At 44.7% G+C, this 20,351-nt stretch overlaps 1 pseudogene; it reads left to right on the top strand.

Annotated features, from left to right (window-relative positions):
* LOC142558289 (uncharacterized) overlaps positions 1-20,101 on the top strand; it is a 30,938-nt pseudogene extending 10,837 nt beyond the window's left edge.
* Positions 20,102-20,351: the final 250 nt, after the last annotated feature.

Below are 20,351 nucleotides of genomic sequence, written 5' to 3'. Positions count from 1 at the left end.
AAACAGGAATTGCAGCATCTTGCGCAAGGCAGCAGCAACAAAAAGGGGTCGTCAGATCGAATGCAGTAAGCATTATTGGAGTGACATACCTGCACAAAGAGCAGAATTCGTCTAAGCATGGTTGCGGCGTTGCTGTCACCTTGCCCACTGAAGAAAGCGGCCAGCGGTGCTGCTCTTATAGTCGCAGGCGCTGACGTCACAGCGTTGGATACCAGTAGGATTGGACAGTCCGTGATTACGTAGTCGAACGGAGATAAGTTGAAATCGGCGGTGGTCGGGCCAAGGCTATCTTCACCAAAGAAGACAGGCTGGCCAGGCACGGGCGAGATGAAACCTGTATCCGTTGTTCCGGAATCGACGGACCGCCGGAGGGGGGCCCGCAGTAGCAAGGAACCCGAAGAGAAACTGCACAAAGAGCAGAATTCGTCTAACCATGGTTGCGGCGTTGCTGTCGCCTTCCCACTCTGTAGGCATTGTAGGCATATCTGTAGGCATTTTAAATGCTGACATGAAGTGACAGCTTTTCATGTCTTAATTTTTATCTATTTTTTACACCTAAATTTAGAAGTATGGCTTCCTTTTAGGTTACAGAAAGGGGAAATATTGGGGGAAGAGAATGCTTTGTTTAAGAAATCATTATCGTTTACATGCATGCTCACGAAACCAGTTCATTAGAACCGTTCGTGCCTCCCGAAGCGAAAGCAAGGAGCAATTAAGGCCTTTAACTGTGTACACCGTGGTGCACACCTTACGTCTTAAAAGCCGGAGAGTCACTTAGAATTAAAAATTATTTTAAAAATGTTAAATTGTGCTTTCTCGTTCTGTGAAATAGTCATATGATAGCTTCTGGCAGGTATTTTATATTTTGATTACGGTGACTCAATGTACTTGAAGACTAAGTATGCTAGTGGAGGTAGAGATGCGTTCAATACAAAGAACTGAGAGCATCTGAGTAGAACACTTGTTCATCAATTGGTGGACGTGAACATATAGTGTTAAGCAAAAGCCCCTTAGTTTCATGGCTTCTGTATGCATAATTTTTTAAGGCAAAAACAAATTGAAGCATTTTTGCGCATAGTAAATTTCTAGACTTAAGGTAGAGTGCACAGTCAGGCGATGTATTAATCTGCCCAGACATATATGTACTTGTTTTGAGACGAAGATTCTGTGAATCGCGATAATTGTTCTTACTTTAGCGCATCTTAACCACTTCAGTAGAAAAAAAGCTTTGGTTTTAGGTAGTTGGTTCATTGTGCAAGTATATGCATAGTCGCATGCAAAATCCACGTGCATGGGAAAGTTATGTGAAACAGGATGTTGTCATTCTTAATTTATGGTTTGCTTCTTTGTCTTTCTTGTGCACTTCCCTGCCTGTACTAATACTTATGTCGCCTTTGATGCATCATATTCATCGCATCTGATTTTTGGTTCACATCTGAAGCCGTGCTATACTTTAGTTCGCATATTCAACGAGTCACAATAATTGATCACGTAATTATGCAAGCTGCTCCTCAGAAGTATAGCGTTATTACCGTAATGGGATTGAAAAGCTATCATATATGACAAGAAATTTGATGCACAAGATTTTAATGCCAATGCTCCTTGCAGTTTTATACTCATTTGCTGCACACTAGCTAATATTTTAAATTTAATTTTATTTGTGAGAAAGTGTAACGGATGAATCCCAACAGCACCAGGAACCTACTTTCGTGAGGAGGCCAACCGAATAGGAAATACAATAGGCCTCTGTACCGCTTTGAGACCGTGCAGGATATTGCTGTAGGACGACGACAACACACTCTTAGAAACAATGGAGTGTAGCCAATACATGAATAACTTTGTGAAATATAAGCAAAGCTAGCTGGACCTGCGGCCTCACATGAGAATATACAACACATTTTTAAATACACTGTACTCTCAGTCAGGAACGTCCCTATGATGTATATGACGTTATCAAATGAGCTGCTGTCTTAGAATATGGCACACGAAAAAGTTTCTTGCACAATTTATCTACATTACCAGCCCCATGCTTAGCAGCTCATTTGGTAAACTCTGTCATATAAGTGCACGCGTTTTGTGCCAGAAATGCGTTTTCTGGCCGTTAATGCGGCGTATATTTCTCTTCGATCGTAGAGTCAATACTTTGTGAGTTGGCACACGTTTGTTCTATGTTTAACTTTCCATTGTATACTTTATTTTGGAAAAGAAAAAGCCAATTGAAATTAAAGGATATTTCTACACTGTAATACTGCTGAAACTTTAGAAAGTATGCTTATGTTTTATTACAAGATGTGTTCTAAAGTTCATGGGCACCATTGTAATCTGATTTTATGTGTTTGTTAATATGTTTCTCAAGTTATTATTCAGTTTGTCTTGTGACTGATGAATAAAGATTTTGACCTTTTAAGAGAGACAATGTTTTATTTAAGTAACTCGGTGACTGCGGATTACATCCCATTCACCAAGCATAATTGCAGGAGCTGCTTATGAAGGAATCCAATATTCTCCACACGTAAGTATTGCGAATCCCTTCTAACGTGACCATGGATATACATCGTGCTTTCACACTATTACTTTGTTCTGAAGGAGTACAAGCACTCGGTCTGGGGGGGTAGAAACACTCGGCTTGGAGGAGTAGACGTACTCGGTTTGGAGGAGTAGAAGCACTCGGTCTGGGGGAGTACTATTTACCCCTGTGGGGAGAGTATTAGCACTCTCTTGCGGTGGAGTAAGAAAACTCTGTCGGGAGGAGTTCACCTACTCCCTCTTAAAGAGGGTCGATCTACTCTCAAAAAGTGAAATATGGGACAAGGAGATACTCCCTCAGAGAGAGTGCCCGGAACTCTCTTTGTGTTTAGAGTGTAAGTGCGGTCTGTATTTAGAACATAATATACTTCTTGAAGCGGCAAAAGAAATAGCTGGTTTTCAGAAGACGCCGCCGAAAGCCATGACATCAAGGCCAGCTGGATCGCGATGTTGAAGCCGGCTTCGCCACATTTATTTTCTACATGCGTCTTTCCTGGCTTATGAATTCTCCTATGGTCAGAATGACTTTTCTTGATATTGGAGAAGGATAAGTAACAATAGAACTCAACATAATTTTTCTCTCTAGTGTCCTTTTAGCAGCGAGCGTACACGCCTTTTGATTGAGAAAATTTTAAGGGAACAACGATGCGTACCACATCGATTTTGCTACGAGCTGCGCGCCGACAATTTCAAAGGTCGGGATCAGTAAACAATGCCACTCATTACATGGAATTTCGTTGAGCTGGCGTCATGAATATGTAAATCACTGGCTTGAAATTTTTATCATTCTTTCTATAGTCTACTCGCTTACGGACGGCCAAAATGAGAGCGCCATTTTGCTGTTAATACAGCTTTCTAGACATATGGGTGCTCAAAAGCGGAAAACTAAGCTATAATACAGGGCTCGTTTTGCGGTTAGTGTTTTTAAAGAGGAGTAATGGTTTCTGCTCGACAAGAGCATCAACGCGACAAGCGTATCGAAATCAGAGATTCATGATCATCAGCCTATTTCATGTCTACTGCAGGACGAAGTCCTCTCCCTGCGATCTCCAATTACCCCTGTCCGGCGCCAACCGATTCCAACTAGCACCCGCAAATTTCTTAATTTCGTAGCACCGCCTACTGCCGTCCTCTACTGCACTTCACTTCTCTTGGTACCCATTCTGTCACCCTAATGGGCCAACGGTTATCCAATCTGCGCATTACATTACCTGCCCAGCGCCACTTTTTTCTCTTAATGTCAATTAGAATATCGTCTATACCCGTTTGCTCTCTGGTCCAAACAGAAATGTACTTGGCGTTTCAAAGATTGGACGTTTCAAACAGACTATTTCAAAAATACTTTGCCGCAAGAATTACTTCAGTGCATTCAGCAGAAGAATTGTTGGCAACCAAAGATACCGTTCGCAGTGCGGCGGGTCCTTCTTCAATGCCTTGCACTGCGAAAGCTGCAGCGGAGCGGGGAGTGCCCACAACACTCCGCCTGATGCAAATCACTGTGGCGTGCAGTTCAAATTTGGTTTTGGATGCAACTACTTCTGATTTTCGCACTTACGGCGTACCAAACACGGAGAATATCACTCAGATTGTGGTTTAGTTCCCGGGGTGCTATGCATGATGCGCCGAGTTTCTCGTTCACTCGAGTTTTACCCGGGTTTGCTCGACGGCAGTCAGTGAACGGAGAGAGCGCGGGACGCGCAAAACCTACAGGCAAAAAATATGTAGACAAAATCCGCGTATGACAACATGAGCGCAACCTGCGCGGCACGCTGCTTCCATGTTTGAAGCGCAGAAGGCTGCACAACGAAACGCGCCAGCGCCGCGTATTATTATCAACGGATTATTGCAACTTAGCAATACACAGTGACTGTCCCGCTGTATGTCTGCACACTTGCCGTGAGCCGCTTGCCACGACTTTCCCTGGCGCGTCAAGGGCATGCCTCCTCTTTCGGGCACTGTCTTTCTATCCTCCCTCGAATGCGAACAGGGTACATGCGGCGCATTCTTGCACCTACACTTTCACTCAAACGAATACGTTAAAATACAACAAATAATTTAACGAACATTTTTATTTCCTTAAGTATCTATTTTTCGTTTTGAGTGCTAGAAATTTCTGATGACAAACGGAGATCGAGCAAATTATTAAATTTTGCACTTCTTGCCGCGAGTAGCGACAGTGAAGCGAAAGCTTAGAAGCCGATACATTGAAGAGGGTCGCACGCACGAGGGAGTTCATACGGTGAGAAGTCACCTAGGGGCGCTGCAGTGCTATTCTCAATAAAGTCACTCATGACCCAGGGAGGGTCATGATCAGTCTTTCTCTATTAGGGGAATAGAAACGCAGCGCCGCGGTATGGCTGTTCATCGCAGGCATTTCACTAGGCTATTAAGGCCCCCGCTTTACCAACTAAAAAGGACACATTAGTCATAGATACGGGAGCAACGGCTGTAGCCTGTTTCACATGATGCGATTTTCGACGCACCGGAAGTGCGATTTCCGTCGTTTGCGATGAAAATCGCAGTCGCAGTGCCGACCCCCCGATTTTCGGCTGCGACCAACCGGTTGGTCGCACAGTCGCACCAATCGCAGCGATTTTCCGTCGAAATTGCGCGGAGAGCTGTCAACGGAGCTATTCCGCCGGTTTGTTTTGGAAAATGGCGTCTCGCACGACAAGTGCAATGCGCGGAGACGTGGATCGTCGAATTCGGTACGTACGCGAATGGAGAATAAATAACTTGTACCGCATATTCGGTTCTCCCATTTATGTCCGTTTGTTGACACGTTACGCAGCAAATAAAGTGCATTTTCACGTTTGCTTCCTACGCCTTTGCGAGTTGTCAATGCTAGGAGGTGTTCGATCCCCAGCAGACGACGAGGTCGTCACAATTTTCTTTTGTTGAGTAGCATGCAAAAATCGCGCTTGCGGAGCAGCTTGAATTATTTCAACCTCGGCAAAGGCAAATGACAAGACAGCAAAGTACCCGAAGTTTCAGCGTTGCGCTGAACAGCGGTACCGTTCAGTTGCATTTTCTTGTCGGTTTTCAAGCGTGAATTTCCCGATAAATCTTGAAAGCTTCTCTTACCTCTTATTAAATTTAAAAGCGTAGGCTATGGTAATGAATTTGCTACGATAGCATTAAATCCGTGGCTTGAATAAAATATTACATGCACGTTAAGTTGCACCTCTTCCCTGGAGAATTTTTTTTCTTGCACAGAAACGAATAAACATTGACTATGTTGCGGACTTTGTATCCTTACTGCATCTGCATTAACACTTGCTTTGAAAGGTAATTAACTCTAGAGCTACTAGATTAAGTAAATTGCTTGCTATAGTGGCACAGTGACAACGTACCCTCCTGCAGAATCATGTAGAACTCGTGCAACAATGCGAAAAGCAGGCAAACGGCCTGTGGGGATAAAACAGTATAAAACGACACGCTGAAGAAAAGTAAATCAAAACTGTGCAGTGAAGTCAGCCAGTTCAGCCAGTACAAGCAGTTCTTGCACGTTCACAGCTGATCAAGTGTACAGAAACATTCATGCCTTACATGTTTCTAGTAAGTTTCTAATAAGTTTGTGATCACTTATATTAGTGTGTAAACCCATATAACAATATCCGCTGCGATTACTATCTTTATAAGTAATGAAATACTATGCTACTTTCAAGAACATATATCACCCGAGGATTTTAGAACAAATTTCTGCGTTTCAACTATACACAATATGTGGTTTATTCAATAAAGGACCACAAACTGGGCTTTTTTGCAATGACAAACTTATTCCAAACTTTACTTACATACAGGCAAGGAAAGAAAATTGTAGACAGAAATATTGTTCTTCAATTTGTTCACCTGCCACTGTGGCTATAGCATTCTGCTACTAACACAAGGCAAGGGGTTGATTTTGCAGCCATGGAAGTCGCATTTCGATGGGAATCATGGGTAAAAAAAACTCTTGCACTTAGATTCAGTTCATCACCTTTTATTGAACCCTTAAACTTCAAGATACTATTGCATAGGGGGGCATGCTTATGCAAAATCTAACACCACTAGAAAGAAAAGGGCAGAATTGTAAAACAACCATCTTTCGTGATAATTCGAGTGTGCAAATATTCACTGCATCAATATGTATTGTTCAACGCACTGCACAAATAAGCATGATCAGGTATAGCAAGTACGCTGTCAGGAAGCTGGTTCTACAGATGTATAAATGTCAAGGCATGAATGCTCATACTACGTCGCACACATAGCACAAAGAAAACCTTTTTCAAGAGTTGGGGTCCCTTCTGGCAGATATGAGTGGGCCATAAGCAGCAGAAACTTTATTGCGGGACATTGTGTAATACCGCTTATGAAAGAATGAAGAGAGTGAAGAGGCTTTTCACAGCAGTACTGCCTCATGCTAATCTAATAAGAGGAACGATGAGCAAAAAAATTTCTGGTAGAGCACTTAAACAGTAACTTTCTGAAAGACAGAAAATTCCAGGTGAGAGTTGGAGGTACATTTGGCCCACACACACCAACAACACGGGCATACTACAAGAAACACTATAGCCTATCGTGTATTACAGTCTATGGGAAAGCTATCTTCTATAGAAATCAAGAATGATGCAACAAGTCCTCGACAACACTGCAAACTTTCTTGGCCAGCCTAGCCTCTCGCTTTCTGATAAGTCAGCTCATATTGACGTCGAAAAAAAAGACTAGAATCAAGAACTACCCCAGATTGCACATTGTGATCCACATAGCTGGACAAATATGCCCGCAAGTCAACATCCACAAATCCTCGGCTATTGTAAGCCCATGACGGCACGTGGGTGAAACAATTATTCAATGCTTGGACGCAACTTCCACACCTGGTGAAAAGAATAATCTCGAAATCATGGGGTTGGGCGAGTGGATACTATGGAAAATCGCAGATGCTGTGCTTGTGTCCAAGGTATGGTACAGTATGAATTACCAGCAGCACACAAAAAAGACAACTCATCGAATACAGGCATCGGGTAGTAATAACAGGTCTTTCCAACTTTACCATGCTTGAAGACCTCTATGAGAAAGAGCTAACGAACAAGCACTTAGACAGAGTACAGTTGCAGCCTGCAGCACAAATTCTTTGTCTCAAGAGCTCAGAACCTCGTCCCAAGATACTATGCCAGCTAGCATGTGAGATGCAAAGACGACTACCCCTCCCTTCAGAAATACAACCTCGGGAGTACCTGTACTTGAAACACAACAGGCCCACACCGTGAAATATGGGGGCGAACAATTAGGCCAGGAGACTATATGCAACTGCCAAACACACAGAGGAGGTTGCTAATCATGAAGATGCAAGCAAACATAAGGCACATATAATATGTGCACTGATCTGGCAATAGCAGTGTAACAGTAGTATGACACTACATAAAACTAAACCCCATATAAGTGAGTACCATTCCAGGTCATCCTACACCTAGAAAAGCTGAACTGAAAGCAATCAAAGCAGCACTTATAGTGCAGATTACACCCTGCACAACACCCTGCATGGGTTCACCAGAAGCTGTCTGGGCCTGCACATCACACAAGGTTTTCAGGAAAATCAAGAGATTGACACGCGACTTGTAAGCACATGGCCAGAAATTAAATTACAGGATACATAGCCATGCAGATATTCCAGGACACAAGAGGGCTTATAAGCCCGACATAATAACTGAAAACTAGATGAGTTTGTGTGTATTCATTATTAACCAAAGTGCAACAGATAGGCAACAGACAAGAACGAAGCGCTCTGTGTGTTCACTTCGTTCTTGTCCATCGTATTTCAGTTGCAATATAGTTAATGAATTCACGAGGCTGCACAGGAGAAGAATGATACCTCTGTCCAAGGGCCCGATTTCACATCCAAATCCACGCGTGCGCGCGCGCGCGCAAACACACACACACACACACACACACACACACACACACACACACACACACACACACACACACACACACACACACACACACACACACACACACACACACACACACACACACACACACACACACACACACACACACACGCACGCACGCACGCACACACACACGCACGCACACACGCACACACACACGCACACACACACACGCACGCACGCACGCACACACACACACGCACGCACACACGCACGCACGCACGCACGCACGCACACGCATGCACGCACACACGCACACACACGCACGCACACACAAATGTTGCAAGAGTGCATAGCACGAAGCAGTATCAACAGGATGACACTAGAGATGGATGAGGACTAACTTTCAACTGAGGTTCATTTGTAAAAATGTGGCGAGTGATACGAATTACCAGAAAAAAAGGACGGTGAGCAAAATGAGAACAAGGTGAAAGCAGGAGCCAACGTTTCCACAAGTGGACTTGTCTTCTTCAAGGTCCACTCGTGGAAACGTTGGCTCCTACTTTCACCTTGTTCTCGTGTTGCTCATCGTCTTGAATTTCCATCTCCCGCCTTCTCCGAGTTTTCCCCAGAAAAAGAAAGACATCTTTGAAGGATAGATAAAAATTGGTGCTTGATGCAGCCAAACATAACTAAAAATGCTACAGAAAGAAAATAGAGAAAAATTCAAAGTGAGGGAGAAAATCCTTACAATTGCCAATCCTGCATGCCAGCACCTTTCAAGAAACACTGTTGTTATTCCAATAGACAGACTGACAGCTTGCTTATGCAAGCACATTCTTCCAGTTCCATGCCATTAGGAAAAAAATGAGTTTCCTGGAAGGTATCCACATGCACACTTGGTGATCACAATGTTTCTTCCCCTGGACTTGTATATCTATAGATATTTTCTCCCTTTCCTTCTTTTTTGTTTGGTTTCATTAAGCACTAGTCTTTATCAGGTTTTATTGCTGTACTAATCTCTGGTAACCTTTATAGATCACTGCATTTTCACAATAAACCTCTTAATTAGAAGTTAGCGTACCCTGTTCTTATGGCTTCACATTATACATTCTTGCTACATTGGCGAAATAAAAGATTTTATAACGTGCACAGAAGCATCATAAGGGCTATTAAAGTGACTTGTCGCAGTCTAAAAAAATGAATAGCCTGACTGCAAATGGCACCAGAGGGCAAACAAGAAAACCGAGATGATCTAACAACCAAAAGTTTAGTGTACACACCGAGTAAATGCTCACTGACAAGCGATAGACTGGACATACACAAAAAGGAGAAGCAAAAATGCATGAGCATTTCCTGACAGGAAACGCATCCATTTCTAACAGAGGCCATGCTGACAAGATTAACCCAGCATTTTTAGATCTACAGCTTCCGTAATTTCTCTACGCAGCCGATCTGCACAGAATGCTAGCTTCTTCCTCTACAATGCACGCTCAGATGTGGAGAATGCATTGTAGAGGAAGCTAGCATTCTGTGCAGATTGGCTGCCTAGAGAAATTATGGAAGCTGTAGATGCAAAGACACTGGGAGAATCTTGTGTCAGCATGGCCTCTGTTACATTTTCAGAGATAAATGCGTTTCTTGTTGGGATCTATATGGACACACATCAGATCTTGCTTCGGCTTTTTGTGTAATTTCGATTTATTGCTTGTCGACCAACATTTACTCGTCATGTTCAATAAACTTTCATTTGTTAATACACCTCATGATTGTCTTGGTCTCTAGCAGAAAGGTGTTCATTCTTTTTACAGTGAAGCTGTATATGCCTAGCGAAACACTCGTGGTCCGATCACAAAAACCCTAGTGTGGGGGTGTGAGCCATCGCATTCGTCTTGCATTATGGACGGAGAAATTTCTTGTTGGGTAGACATAGAAATGCTTATGCATTTCAAACATACATTTATCTACGTATTATTGCAGGGAAGGGACACAGAGGGGGATGGGGTTAAGACAAGATCATGATGTCATTATTATCTCGCAGCAAAGGTGTGGTGGGCCATTGGCCACAGCGATAGTGACGTCGTTTCTCTAGCAGCAGAGCGCGCGTGCAGCAGTCTCTCTCCGACTTCCCGATAGGTTCAAAAATGTGTCCCTGTGTTTAATTAAATGAAATGTGCAGCACCGGTGTGTCACTTGGTAACTACAGTGCATAACTGAGTCATAAACATTATGATTAACGCATTACAAAACACAAGTGCGTAACATAATTCAGAAAGACTTTGATGGACCCGCTGGATTAACACAATGAACCACTCATTGCACTTTCCATGATGGTGATCTTGCAAAGTGCGATGTGTGGCATTACAAATAAACACTGTGATAAACCCAAGCCAAGCATGTGCATAACCTCATCAAGAAACACGGACATAACCAATAATATAGAAAGACTTGAATAAACCATTGGAATTAACCCAGTAATAAACACCGGGGCCGCACATTTCAGCTTCGCTGGTTTACCGTCTGTACAGGGTGCATGGGCAGTAACTTTTTCTGTTATTGTTTGTTAAGTATTGTATAATGTTGTGCCAGTAAAATATGTTGGGCTAGTTGGTGCAATGTATTGGTACTGCTTTTTTTGCTGGTTTTTTTCTTGATGTTGTGCCCTTCTTCCTTTTGTAACAACTTTTTTATTCCCCCTCGCCTAATACTCCAACCTTGCAGCCCTGCGAGGTATATAAATAAATAAGTACATAAGCACGTCATTCATTCATCTGCATACACCTCGCACCATTCCTTGCTCAACAAACGTCACTGTGTTGATGTCTCGCAGCGTGCATCTACTTTAACTGCCATTTGCGTTTAGGTATGGTTTGTGAACAGTGTAATTCATAAAGATTACATCACATTAAGGTTGTGACCGATACGGTGCATAAGCAAACCTTGCAAAAGATGACATGTTCGATTGTTGAAATTAAGACAAATTGTATACATCGCTGTTACTTTAAGAGCATTTAATTGACCACTTGACAAAAACTTCACTTCGCATAGATTCCAACACGTACACTGAATCTGCAGTTTTTTTTCCTTATTAATGTAGTCGTTACTGCATGGCCGCATTGTAGATTTGAAAACAAAGTGAACTAAATTTGTTTGTTGCAATATAACAATATGTGTAGATCACTGCGATAGTAACCCCAGAACTTGATACAAACATGCACACTATAGGATGCAGACAAATGCTCAGGACAAATTTCAGAATGTTTGCATCCTGATACTTATGAAAGTGAACGGTTTCATTCCATGGCTGTCAATGAGAGGGAGAGAGAAGACTTAATTGTGTTCGTGGAACAAAAACGCATTGATAAGCTTAGACATATAGTCATTGCTTAACACTTTCGAAATGAATAACTATAGCTTGCTATCGACATTGAAGCAGCCTTTCGACAGCAAGAAAAGGAATCAGTTTTTCCAGCTCTGAACATTGAATTGCAGGAAATGCAAGCAGGCATAAAATTCTGCCAATGTAATCTGTTTAGGAATACCAAATTGGAATAAACATTGAGACTTGCATTTGTACTTTCGCTGGCTGAGCAATCTAGTTTGAAATGACTCCCATATGCATGTCATAACAATGTTGATCTAATACAGGTTAAATGCATGACTAGCTTAAGAAATCTGGATGATTGCTATAAATTACAGTGAAGAAACTATAATATCTAATAACATTAATAATATAATAATATAATAATAATATTTATTTCCACAAAACAGGCTAACCGTGAGAGGCGTGCGAGGCTGAGCAGAAAGCTGAAAAATTCTACGGCAAGTGCGCCTGCCGTGGGCCTACGATCCTGCATTATGAATAGCCCGTATTGATATGGTCTTCTTGTTAAAAGTTCCGAGTATACTACCAGCGCGAGACACGGGACAACAAAGTGGACGAGAAGCGTGTCTTTTAGAATGCTATGTTACAACGTACAGGTTTGTACAAAAGTGACGGTAGCTGCTCGAAACATTTGATGCATCGGCTTTTGCGCCTTTAGAAATATTTAGAGGGGGCTCCCATATATATATTCGCAGCGCAAGCACGGCGATGGACGAACCAGGCTAGCGCTAAGGTTGAATTTCACAACACAATTTTCATTCCACGTCGTAATCACACAGATCGCTTGGGGCTTCGTTCAGGGGCACACGCAGGCGTTCGGGTTGGTGCTTCTTGTTGCGTTTGGCGTAAGAATATGGCTAGGAGCAGGCACCACATATGCACAATGACGGGCAATATACACGCATGATTTCTCCAGAAGCTGACGCCGAGCACGGGTAGCGCGAGGATCTTGTTGGGCTGACACGACAACTTCGTGGCAGCCGAATTCCGAATACTGCGTATGCGATGAGGGTAGCTATATGAACTTGTCGATAGGTCATCTTGTAGATTGTTGTAGCGCAGGCAGAACGAAACGGTCATAGAAGGTAGATAAGACAGCACACAGCGCTGAACCATAGAATAAAGAACCGCTGAACCACCTGCGAACAGCTGTTTACTTGCGCGATGTCGCACTGAGCTACAGAAACCGCCGTCGCGCACTCCAAGACAAATCTTAACTAACGTTTTTAAATTAGTAAACGTATATATTATTTGCTTCTATTCAAGAGAAGTCAATAATATTATAGAGTAAACGTTTTATTCACTACAATAGAAGAATTATGCAGCGTGTGCCTCAAAACCTGACAGTAAGCAACCCAGGGCGTCGCACCAGTCGCATTGTTGAAATCGCAATCATGTGAAATGAGCCCTCTAAAAATCGCATTGCGCCGCGTGCGACAGCACCGATTTTCGTCGTTGCAGTCGCAGCATGTGAAACAGCCTTGTCGCTGCAAAATGGCGGTACGTTATTTTAGGGCCCGTAGTTACACAGTTCAGGGAAAATGTACCAGTTTATCTCTGTGCGCGAAGCCTCTGCGATACATTGCGAAGAAGTGCGTGCTTCCGAGCGACACGATTCATCGCTTGTCATCGCTTGCGCAGTGAAGGTGCCTCCGAGCGCATGTACGCAGTATTTGGGTGCGTTGTGCAGTCCGAGGTGCTTGCGGATTACCTCTGCTGGAGCCAGCAGCGATCGCTGATGGATATCGTAACGACACCGCAGCAATCGCATTTTGGCAGGTGAGGGCTCTTGTGTGGCGTTACGAAATGAGACTTCGAACGGAGAAAGGTGTTGGAACTGTTGAGTGCGCAGTGCTTGTGATGAAGAAATACAATTGCACTGCGTCTAGAAGAGCGAGCGATTCTCGGACGCTGATTGTGTTTACGACGCTGTGGCTCCGATGCATCACCGATGACAGAGCAGCCATCTCAAACGACTGCTGCGATACGCACTCCTTAGCATCGTCGTCCCCCTCGGTGCATCGACGCCTTGCAAGCAGCTACAGTGACGTGCCGATAATTATTTACTGTGCGCTACGTCGCCACAATGCAGGCAATGAAACCGTGTTGTGGGGCCATCGTAGCCCGAGATGTATGCATAAGCCAGCGACACTCAACGCTTTGTTTTTGATAGTGGTGCTCAGTACATCACTGATGACAGTGCATCGTGGGTGTTTTATGTCCGCGGTCAAGGTTGAAGCCTCTCAGCTCGACACCGCGTCGCTGTTGCCGAAAGATAGGTTGGGCTTAGCCCAAATGTGGTGGGAGCGCGCACAAGAGTTACATGCCTTGCGCGGGGCGTGACCTCTGGTTTTGATTGACAGGCGAACTCGTGCTATACTCGCACATAGCGAAACCCCCTCCGAGTTCAACTCGGGAATATGGCAGCGGCAGCAGCAGCCTGTGTCATTGCATCCAGCGGCAGCAAGCGTCAGTATGACCTTCTGGACCCGTTCACCTAAATGACCGACGAGGAGTTTCAGCGTCATTTTCGCCTGTCGAAGATTCTCGTCTGCGGAGACAGCGTGGCGGGCTTCATTCGCTCACCGTCGTAGAGCAAGTCCTCTGCGCCCTCCGTTTCTACGGGAGTGGGAGTTTTCAGGGAAGCGTCGGCGCCGAGCGTTACATTGGACGTCATCAAACTACTGTGAGCCTCTGTGTCAGAGATGTCTGATGCGCTTATTGATGCGGCAGTGCGGGAGCGGTGGCTGGCTTTCCCGAAGACAGCGGCTGAGCGGGCATATATAAAAGAACGCTTCCTACTTCGCGGGAACATTACGAACGTAATCGGGTGTGTGGACGGAAAGTACGTAGGAAGTAAGGCGTCTTCAATGTCAGCGTTACTGTGATTAGCATTGAAGCAATGTCTAGACACGCTATATTGCCAAATTTGTCACTTCTGTCTGGCCGACCTAAATTTTGTGTTACCTACATCTCACAAGCGGCTGCCTGTGATAGTGACTTTTTCGCTGGTTGCTGACTTTTTGTCGATTGTTGTACTTGTCTGTCAGGGTGCCTTCTAAATGGCTCACTTCCTTGGGAAAGAGGTTAATTAAGTATAAATAGATAAATGGATATCACAAATTGTTTGAAGTAACCTAGGAATGCTAATCTCCTAAAGAACTTGGGGTTCTTCATTGGTGAAGTTCTTAGTACGCATAATGCTGAATTTTGGTCATGCGTCATCTCTCGGCTGCACTATGAAACAGCGAGGCATTGCACAATTTGTTGCAGCGCGAGATGTGGATGTTGCACCAAGCCGGTTGTGCCTATGCATTTGTGGCGAAAAGAGAATGCATTGAGAATCTTAGTGTGCTGGCTTGCATGAAGAAAATACTTCAGATTGTTTGCTCTATTCACTGTTGATGCAAACCTCGAGGGGGCAAACCTCGAGGGTGTGCAACTCGTCAAGCAGACGACGTGTTCATCAGATGTTGGCACTCTGCTGTTGTCTTCAGCGAGCCGCAGGGGCTCAGCCAGCGCACTCGTAACGGCACACCGCGGGGGCCGCGGTCTCTACGCTACTCTGCAGACGCAACTACGTGCAACTGTATTGACTATGTGCACGGCAGGGCTGGAGCACGCGCTCGCGCTCACATACTCCAATCTGGCCGTGCTGACATTCACCAGCTTGACCAGCAAATTGTAGTAGCCACGTCCAAATTGCAAATTTTGCGCCTTAGCTCAATACAAAGCGAAGTCTGCCAAGGGGCATAGCCAGTAGCGGCTGAGGCGGAATCTTATAACAGTTCAGAAGGGTAACCTTTCACTTGGCGTCACCTGATTGGTCAAACATTTGCTTGTGTCAGCGAGCTTCAGAGGCAGTGGGGCGGGACCGCAAATTATGATCACGTCACGGATCTGTCAATCGTCTTCAAAGCGAGCCCATCGTTGGCTAAGAGCGGAACCGGCGAACAGTCCGCTTTGGGTTCCGTTGCTGTGGCTTGGCTTTTGGCTTGCGACCCCGGTGTAGAGTGTACTATAATAGGGGAGTGGGTTCAACGGAGGCCATGGCCAGGGGCGAGAAAAATAAATTAAAACTAAATTATGGAGTTTAAGTGCCAAAACTAATTTCTGATTATGAGGCACGCCGTAGTGGAGGACTCCGGAAATTTCGACCACCTGGGGTTCTTTAACGTGCACCTAAATCTAAGTACACGGTTGTCTTCGCATTTCGCCTCCATCGAAATGCGGCTGCCATGGCCGGGATTCGATCCCGCGACCTCGTGCTCAGGAGCCTAACACCATAGCCAATGAGCAACCACGGCGGGTGGCCAGGCGCGGGAGTGAAGCAAAAAAAAAAAACGTTGAAATTTGCGGCGGCGCTGCCGTCGCCTTCCTCTGAAGTTCCGGCCAGTCCGGTGACTCGGCGGCCCGGCGGTATAGTGCTTAGAATATACTGGCTAGTGTGCTCAGCGCGCGCCCCGCACTATGCGAGAGGATGGCTCCTTCCGTGATGCCTGCCCGCTACTGTCAATAGAGGGCGCTGCTCCTCGGGAGGGTGGAAATTCCAATTCAATTGAAAAGAAGTATAGTGTGGAACTATACCGATACTGGAAACAGCAGATCAGGAAGGAAGCGTTTTATGATAACTCGAGAGGCAGTGCCATACTCTTTGAAGCTAGATCAGGATGTTTAACGAAGAAGAAAACACATGTACTGTGTGTGGTAAATATGTAGAAACAATGGAATACCTCATACTAAAGTGATGGTATCAATCCCGATGTCGATGCGGCCACAGTCACGCTTCCTGAGCCCCTAGGGTTCAGAGATAATAATAGTCATTTAAATAAGTATGCGGTGGAAATGAGCAAAAGACGATCGAAGGATTGGTGGCTCAAAAGCAGAGAGGTGACATAAGGTTAAAAGGGTAGGAAGACGTATTTAAAGAAAATCGAGAATTTCAATAACTCACAACACAGATAAAAATAAAAGGCAAAATAATTATCTGAGCATGGTGGCAACTGCCATCACCCCGTTTCAAAGGGAACGCTCCTACCTTCCATCCATCCATCCGTGCCACAGTCGCAGCTCCGCTCGCTGCGCAGACTGGTCGCCGTCGGTTTTGGCGCGTGTATGAGATTTCCGCGTGTTTCTTGAGTGGTTGTTTTGCGGCCTTCCTACTTCTGTGCGTGTCTTGTGGCTGCTCTGTCATGAAGCGCGAAGTTTCGTAAGTTCACGAAACAAATGCTAGTGGCGCGGCACGATGTCAAAGGCAAAGCGGCAGTGCAAGGAAAAGACGTGTTTCGTGCCGCTTTGTCGGAGTGGTTACAAGTCGAACAAAGAGCGTGTCTCGATGTTCACTGCTCCAAACGACCCTGCGAGGCTCGCGGAGTGGGAAAGGAAAATCAAGAGAGGGGACAGAAAGTTGACGCCGTGAGCTGTGGCGAAAAACACTTCGAAGACACCTGCATCGAGCGGTCGTTCAAGGTAACCGTTAACGGCGTTCTTAATGAGATTCTCCGAGAGAAACCCTGTCTAAAGCGCGATGCTGTCCCAACTGTTTTTGAGAACTACCCTCCACACCTTGCACCCAAGACGGCTCCAAAAAGGAAGGAAAGAAACTTATGCGAGCAGCAACCAGCTCGTAAACGCCATAAGCGGGATACAGGGACTGTACTCGGCAAATCGGGCTCGGAAATCAACGAGGACTCCTGTTCTCTCGAAGCAGGCTTCCAAGAATGCAACGACTGCTCCGGTTCCAGTGAAGCCGGCACTGTGAGCGACTCTGCAACACCGCAGACATCTAACCACCACGGAGGCCGTCATCCGTTTGAGGACATTCTGATTCCGGTTACATGGATGCGGATACCTACAGTGGACGACAGCCTAGCTTATGCTTGCTACGAAGCACAAGCAAATAATTTTTCAAATTTGTTCGTGGAAAGAATAGTCAGGTTTGGAAACCCTTCAGCTGACGAAGGCTTGGTCGTGGCCACTGTTTATTTAAGAGGCTGAAAGAAGGGGAAGAAAGCTGTAAGGGCACTGAATGAGGGGGAAACTTTGATTGGAGATGTTAATTTGAAATACCTATGTGGTGGCTGCGGTATGAAGCCTACCTCAAAAAAGTATGCTTCATACCGTGATATGTATTTTGCCGAGAGGTGCCTCCTCACAACTCCATCTAGAGGGGAATCATGTGTGCACGGCAAATATCAACGCAAGCTTGCAGAAAATCAAATGCGCAGAACAAAGAAAAAAGTGCATGCGATGAAAAGAAAAAGTCTAAGAACATAATTCGCAATTTGGCCAGAACACGAAAGAGGCTTACCAGCGCACAAGCCCAAATTTCCCAGATGAAAGAACGCAACGAAGCACTAAGTGAACAGGAATTTGAGAGAAGAATCCAAGCACTCCCTCGCAAGCAGCAGCTGGCGGTGAAGAACTGTTTTCTTGCTGCTAGGAGGAAATCAAATAGAGGCATGAAATACGATGACGAGTGGATTGTCGAGTGCCTGCTGATGAGGATGCGAAGCCCACGGCTTTACGAGCACCTAAGACGAGAAGGAATAATGATTCTGCCTGGACGTCGTTGTTTGCAAAAATACCTTCAGCGTTTTAAGGGTGGTTTTGGCCTCAACGCAAATATATACACAGCTTTGCGTGAGAAGACTAAAAACATGGACACATTCAGCTTCCATGGAGGCCTCGTCATCGACGAGATCAAGTTGTCAGAAAACCTGAATGTAAAGTCATCGGGTGAGTTGTTGTCTTATACGTTCATGCAGCTAGGATGACATCCAATAAGCTATGTTTTGCATAAGTTTAAAAGCGCCCGTTGTGTTTGTTTTGCAATGCAGGTGAGATCGAAGGCTTTGTCGACCTCGGTGACCACACTTCTGACGAAAGCAAGATAATTTTGGCCAACCACGGAATGATTGTATTGTTTCAGCCGTTCACTGGTAAGTTGCGTTTCCACAATGCGCTGTAAAAAGTTATGCTATCAGGAATAGCTTTGCTTCACGCCAAACTCTTCTTTTTCTAGGCAACTGGACACAAATACTTGGTGTCTTTGCTTCAATAGGAAATGTCAAAGCACATACATTAGCCAAGATAATTTTGGAGAGTATTGTGCTCTCCGAACAAGCTGGCTTGTACGTCGACTCAGTTACCTGTGATGGTGCGAGTTGGAATCGAAGCATGTGGCGACGTTTTGGAATCCAAGGTAAGATTATGACAATGCAATTATAATCCACTGCTGTATAAAGCATATCGGTGAATAACCTTCAATTGTTTTGTGCCTGTTGAATGTCACATAGTTTAACATTACGTTGGAGCTACTTTACGATAGCATGTAGAACATAGTCGTTTGTAGTGTTTAGATCTGAACTAATTGACATTCTGTATTCGTTCCATAGGATCAGCTGGCCATGTGAAGTGCAGCGCTAAGCATTCAGCGGACACGAACAGGAAACAGTTTTTCGTGTCAGATTTTCCGCATTTAATTAAGAATGTTCGGAATGCATTCGTTTCCAAAGGATACCTCACGCCCAGTGGCCATGTTCATAGCGGCATCATTCAAGCCGCTTTAAATGCGGACCGTGAAAATGTCACCATTAAGGCAATGCCGAAAATAACAGATGCACACAAAAGACCCAACAATATTGAAAAGACGAAGGTTGACCTCGCATTTCAACTTTTTGGAGATGAGGTAATTAAGGGGCTTTTTCTACACCGCCGGCATGTGGAGACTATAAACACTCCGGCGCAACCAACAGAAGACTTTGTCAAGCTAATCAATAGTTTGATACGAGTAACGACCTCCAGAGTAACCAACCGTGCACTTAAGCTAGGAAGCCCGGACATGCGTTTCTTGGAAGACTCTTTAGGATAACTGGACAAGTGGGAAGAACATGCTAAACCAGCTGGAGGTGGTTTTCTATCAGAAAGTACAGCTGCTGGGTTAAGAGTGACACTAGCGAGCACTCTAGGCTTGTTTTCCTACCTAAGCACCAATGTGGGTTTCAAGTATATATTAACATCCCGTTTAAGCCAAGACAAATTAGAAAACCTCTTTGGGATCATTAGACAATCGTCAGGATGTAACGAACACCCACCTGTCTCACAGTTCCTGGTGACTGTCAATTTGATGGCATCTTACAACCTTGCTAAGTCGCCACGAGGGGGCAACTGCTCCCAAGATGTTGGACAAGCACTGCTGAATCCAAGCGACACCAATAAGACATCTGTTAAATATGTTTTAGATTATATGGACAGCTTGATGGACCGAGGAAGGGTCGATGAGGCCGAGGATGTAATTGACACTGGTTGCAGAAAGTGACCATACAGGATACACAGAAAAGCAACAGCGCCCTACTTTACTATGTAGCGGGCTATGTGGCGAGAAAAATTATTGCAAAAACAGCTTGCCCCAGTTGTGCTGCTCAGCTTTGCATAAGCAATGTTGAAGCAAACGCAAATGCGGATGCATATTTCACTACCCACTTTGACAACGGCGGGCTCATTTATCCAAGTCAAGCGTTATCGAGTGTTGTAAAGCTCACGGAAGATAGCTTTGCATCATTTTTGAG

This window comes from Dermacentor variabilis, chromosome 9 (genome assembly GCF_050947875.1).
Source record: "Dermacentor variabilis isolate Ectoservices chromosome 9, ASM5094787v1, whole genome shotgun sequence".
NCBI lineage: Eukaryota > Metazoa > Arthropoda > Arachnida > Ixodida > Ixodidae > Dermacentor > Dermacentor variabilis.
Note: the sequence above shows the minus strand (reverse complement) of the source record. Positions and strands in the feature narration are given on the sequence as shown.